Raw genomic sequence first — 6,028 nt, 5'->3', positions numbered from 1 at the left:
GGAAGGGATTTTGATTAAACATATTGTTTGGTTAAGAGGAGAGAAGGGAGGTAATCCTTATTTGTTTAGTTCACAGGGGGGAAGAATTTTAAAAATAAATTTAATTTTCTACCGTTGTAATCACTTGAAATGTTTTAAATTATCTTCCTTCTTAATCTTTCCAATATTGGAGGGGTGCAAAAATTGGATGATGATGAATTTATCTCCCCTCCATTTCCCACCTTCCTCCTAAAAATTGATTTCCTCCATTCCCCCTACCAAATACTATGTAAGCAATATTGGCCAATGTTCTGAAAACTTGGGACTGATTCACGTGTGGTTGTAGCTAAGTGGCCATGATTGCATCCACGTCTAATTTTATAAATATTAAAATGTTAATAACATTTTAATAAATTATAAATTAAATTAAATAATCTAATAGTAGAATTATAGTCACAGAAAAATATAACAACTTTTAGATATATTTGATTAGGCTAAAATATATATTTGGTCCTTTATGTTTTAGTCTTTGTTTAGTTTGGTTCTTTATATTTTGGAAGCTTCATTTTAGTCTCTTATATTTGTTAATAACTTAAAAATCCTTGCAATCAATTGCAAGATGTGACCTAACGAGAAAAAAAAAATACATGTGTTTTTTAAAAGGATTATTTTTGTCATGAATGAGCTTTAAAAAGGTTTAATTTGGTTTCTCACTGAAAAATATTAAAAACATATGAATTGAATAAAAATTAGACCAAATATGTAATTTAGCCTTTAGATTTTGTATACTTTTTTGTAATTTAAGCGATAACTATGTATTAAACCAACAGCAAACATCGCTATCTCACTGTTTTGTTTTATGGGTTGGCGAAAGGATAATTTAAGCTGGAGTATTCTTTTTGTTGTGACCCTGGACAATATTTGGCGTGGTAGGAATTGATGGGTTTTTGAGCATATCATGCCAAGTGGATGTTATTGAAGTTAGTTTGCAGCATGTGAAATTGTTGAATGTTGCAAATACTATGCATTTCAGATTTGCATGGGGTTTTCAAATTGAATTGTGATGGATCTGTACATTTGCAATCTTAGTCAGCGGCTGTTGATGGTTGTTTTAGAGACCATAGTGGATCTGTGATTTTCTCCTATGCATCAGATTAAGCAATTCCAGATTTGCATTTTCGGAAGGCTCCATCAATGTTTATGTGTTCTAGAATCGTTAATTCGGAAGCTAAACATTAATGTTACGAAGGTATTCTAGAGAGGACAATCCATATCTCTTATACAATCCAGAGAGGGACAATCCGTAAGTATTATCAGTATAAAATCTAGAAAGGACAATAATCCGTAGGTTTGTTGTAAAAAAGTTGTTTCATCATGGTTTATGGAGAGAAGTTGGATAAAGGGCTCGACATCTAAGTGGACTTACACCTTGATAGCAATCAGGGGATGCAAACAGAGACTAGGAGACAAGGGGTACAAACAGTAAGGAACTACCCAAGAGGAATAGCACCACACCAGCATACCTGAAGGATTTCATCTGAGAAAGAGAGAATTTGTTGAGTAGGCATTAGAATCTTCACTCCCAGCAACAAAATTTGCACTTCGTTAGTTTGTTTGCCATTTGCCTCTTGATTTTGTAATTCCGTTAGGATAATGCTAGCACAAAATGACAAAATCAGTTATAATTTTGCATTATATATAGAAGAGCAGTATAATAAGGCAGAATATCAATGAAATTACCCCAAGTCTCCTTCTAATTCTCTTCTTCTTGGGAGGTTGTTGGTCCTCTAAATCAGACAAGTCTATCAATTTTGGTGCTCTCATTGCTCTTCAATGGCGGAATCCACTAGGTCCAAAGCTTCTTCCGATAGATTGGAAGATGCCATAACCAAACTCACAACCCATCACTTATCCTTGACTGAAACAGTACACACCATGACCTTGAAACTCGACGAATTGATCCACAAACTAGCCCAACCTGAGACTTCCTCTCCCTCACCTTCCTCGTCCAATACCACTCCACCTGTGTTCCACCTCGAACCCTCACCGCTTGAAACTTGATGTCCCACGGTTTGATGGTACCGAACCCCTTGGTTGGATCTTTAAGATCAACCAGTTCTTCGAATACCATGCTACGCTCGAGCACGATAGGCTGACCATCGCCTCCTTCTACATGGAGGGGCGTGCCTTGGCCTGGTTTCAGTGGATGACCAGTAATGGTTAGTTCACCTCCTGGCCAGGATTCCTTCAAGTGTTGCAGATATGGTTTGCCCCGTCGCAATACGAGGACCCCACCGGTGCCCATTTCAAGCTTACACAGCGGTCCACAGTCACAAATTACCTTTCGAAGTTTAAAGATCTTGCGAACCGTATTATCGGACTGCCTCCATCATTTCTCGAGTTGTTTCATCTCTAGGTTGACTCTGGAGATCCGCTAGGAGGTCCAAGCCTTCCAGCCTCTCACTTTGGTGCAGGCGGCAGGCCTGGCTAGGCTTCAGGATGAGAAGTTTCTCAAGGCACGCGCGCGACCACCCTCCACCCTTGTCGTGCCGCCCCCGCGGCCCTTGTCGGCAATTGCGACCCCATTGCTTCCAGGCCTCGCGACAACCCCAACATCGGTGTCTCTGAAGAGACTCTCCCCGAAAGAATTGGCTTCGTGTAGGGAACACGGTTTGTGTTTCAACTGTGATGAATGATTTCATCGAGGGCACAAATGTGCCTCTCTTATGTTCCTCTTAATAGCTAATGAAGAAGACGCAACCTTCGGTGACCTTATCCAATTAGAGCGCCCACCCGACCCACCTGATACCACTAACCCGACTCAGGCCCAAATCATGCTCTCTCTCTCAAGACATTTGGCGCCTGAGACCCTGCGTCTGTTGGTCCTTCTTGTAATCTTCTCACCCCACCCTAGCTTTGTCCTATAATCCGGAGACAGGGAGCAAGTGCTTATTTTCACATCGCAATCACTTCCTACATTCATCCCGTCTTTCACTGTTCTCTGTTGAAGCCCTTTCATGGAGCTCCGGGTGATGATCCATAGTTACCTCTGTCGGCCACCGCCATAGATAATCAACCTCTTATTACTCCTCTGGCCATTGTGGATTCCAAATGCTTGTCGGACTCTTCTACACCAAAATGGGAGGTCTTGGTCCAATGGGATGGTCTGTGCCCTGACGATACTTCTTGGGAGGATTGGGACCAACTCCGTGCTAACTACCACCTTGAGGACAAGGTGTTTCCGCAAGCGACATGGAGTGATAGCAATCAGGGATGCAACACAAAGACTAACAGACAGGGGGTACAAACAGTAAGGAACAGGCCTAAGAGGAATAGAACCACACCAGCGTACTTGAAGGATTTCATATGAGAAAGAGAGAATTTGCTGAATAGGCATTAGAATCTTCACTCCCAGCAACAAAATCTGCATTTCCTTAGTTTGTCTGCTATTTGCCTTTTGATTTTGTAATTCCGTTAGGATAATGCTAGCACAAAATGACAAAATCAGTTATAATTTTGCATTATAAATAGAAGAGCAATATAATAAGGTAGAATACCAATGAAATTACCCTGAGTCTCCTTCTAATTCTCTTCTTCTTGGGAGGTTGCTGGTCCTCTAAACCAGACAAGTATATCACCGTTATTCTACTTTGAGGGATCATTGGTTAATTGTTGTAAGAGAAATGAGAGAGAAGTAAATGAGCGTAACTCAAAGATCATAACATGACTGGTAGGAGTTATATGCATATATAAAAAATTAAATATTATTATTATTATTATTATTATTATTATTATTATTTTGATTTTTTTAGTCAGTAGAATAAACAAACACAGGCTGCAAAGTCCAAAACAAATACTAAGATTGAGAATGGTTCACCAAACATATTATTATTATTATTATTATTATTATTATGTTAAAAAGCTATGAACTCAAACGAAGGCCCAAAAAATAAAAAACAGACAAAAAGGGGAAAAACATCCTATAAGTTGTAACCCTAAAAACCTAGCCCATAATCTAAATTGTTTCCTAGTGCTGCACCCATAGAAAAAGATACAGATGGATGAGTTGAAGGAGGGTGTTGCTAGGTGCACCAGCATTATTGCTTGTGTACCTAGAAATTTTATGTAATTTTGAAAATGCCCTTTTGGTTTCTTTTTCCTTTTTAAGTTGCTTTTCTTTTGTTTGAGTTACACTTTCATTCCTTCCTCATTTTCTCTATTTCCTCTTGGTTTTTCATTGTTCTGAGAGGTGCACATTGTTGCTTTGGTTGAGGTGAAAGACCCATGGAGGTATGTCGGTGGTGATTGTTGCGGTGATTGATTCGATTGTTAACGGAGATACGTCTGAGGTACATTGTTAATTTTTTTGTTTGCGTCACATACGAATTAAGTAATTTGTATAAATCATATGGATTAGTTCATTCATATGATTTATAAAGATTTTTAATTTTTTTAAAATTAAAATAAATATTTAATTTTTATTTTTTTTAAAATTATAAATATGTTACTATGATTGTTAAAAATATTAATTTAATGTGTAAATAAAAATTATTTGATTATATGTTTATTTGAAATATAATTTGTATCATTGTTTTAGATATTTTTAAAGAATTAAAGATTGATAATTAATTAGTAATTACTTATTTTTATATTTTGAAAATGGTATTATTTGTAAGATAATTTATAGTTGTAATTTACGGATAATTTATTTGAGTTTTTGTGGTCTAAAATTGATTGTTTTGTGTGGTAATAATTTCATGAATTAGAATTAAGTTGAATAAAGCAATTTATTTTACTACATATGTTATGGTTATAATTTTTTTTATGTATTATATGGTTATGAATTGTAAGTATAAAAAGTTGGAGTTATTGGTTTTAATATATAGGGTTATCAATTTTAATGTTTATAAAATTATATGCAATAAAAGATTATGTAGGGTTTTGTGTGATAGTATATGTATGGTGCAATTAGGGGTTGTTTGTTTGTGATGTTGAAACTTTTGAATATCTTGTTAATATGGACGAAAATCAATGGATGTATGACAATATAATGTCTGAAGAAATTGATATGAATGAAAAAAATGAAAACGAAGCTGGTGTGAATGAAGAACCTGTTGATTGTTCTGATGCGTTTAATACTTCCCGGGTAATAATGTGATTTATTGTTATTAAATTAATAAAATGAATGTCCCTTTGAAGAATAAACTTGTGTGGATTGCATTGTAGGTGTTTGCTACCCAAGATGATGTTTTGCAGTGGGCTCGATCAGTTGCTTATGAAATTGAATTTGAAGCGGTGACGGTGATTATGAGGTCATACCCAAACACTGGTATGAGAGGAAGGACTTTATTCTTGTTAATTGGTTGTGAAAGGAGTGATCAGTATAGGTGTAGGAAGAAAGAATTTATCAGAAGAAATACTGGCAGTTGGAAATGTAGGTGTTCCTTTAAGCTTCGTGAGAAACAAGTGGTTGTAGGCCAAGGATGAATGGTGAAGTTAATGTGTGGGAGCCACAATCATGAAATGGTAAAGTCATTAGTTGGACATCCATACGCTGGTCGATTGACTAAGGATGAAAAGACAATTATTGCTGATATGACAAAGTCAATGGTGAAACCAAGAAATATTTTGCTAGCGCTGAAGGAGCACAATGCCAATAGTTATACAATAATTAAACAAATATACAATGTAAGAAGTGCATACCGTTCTTTAAGAGGCAGTGATATTGAAATGCAACATCTAATGAAACTTCTTGAACGAGATCAGTATATTCATTAGCATAGATTAAAGGATGAAGATGTTGTACGTGATATCTTTTGGTGTCATCCTGATGCAATAAAGTTATGCAATGCATGTAATTTAGTATTTTTGATAGATAATACTTACAAAACTAATAGGTACAGGTTCCCGTTACTTGACTTGGTGTGACACCAATGGGGATGACATTCTCTGTAGGTTTTGCATATTTGGATGGAGAACGTCTAAATAATGTGGTATGGTCTCTAAAATGGTTTCGAGATCTTTTTCTAAGACATGATGTCCTCCCTGG

Source organism: Glycine max, chromosome 16, assembly GCF_000004515.6.
Source record: "Glycine max cultivar Williams 82 chromosome 16, Glycine_max_v4.0, whole genome shotgun sequence".
NCBI classification, from domain to species: domain Eukaryota; kingdom Viridiplantae; phylum Streptophyta; class Magnoliopsida; order Fabales; family Fabaceae; genus Glycine; species Glycine max.
The sequence above is the reverse complement of the archived record's forward strand: the minus strand, read 5'-3'. Positions refer to the sequence as shown.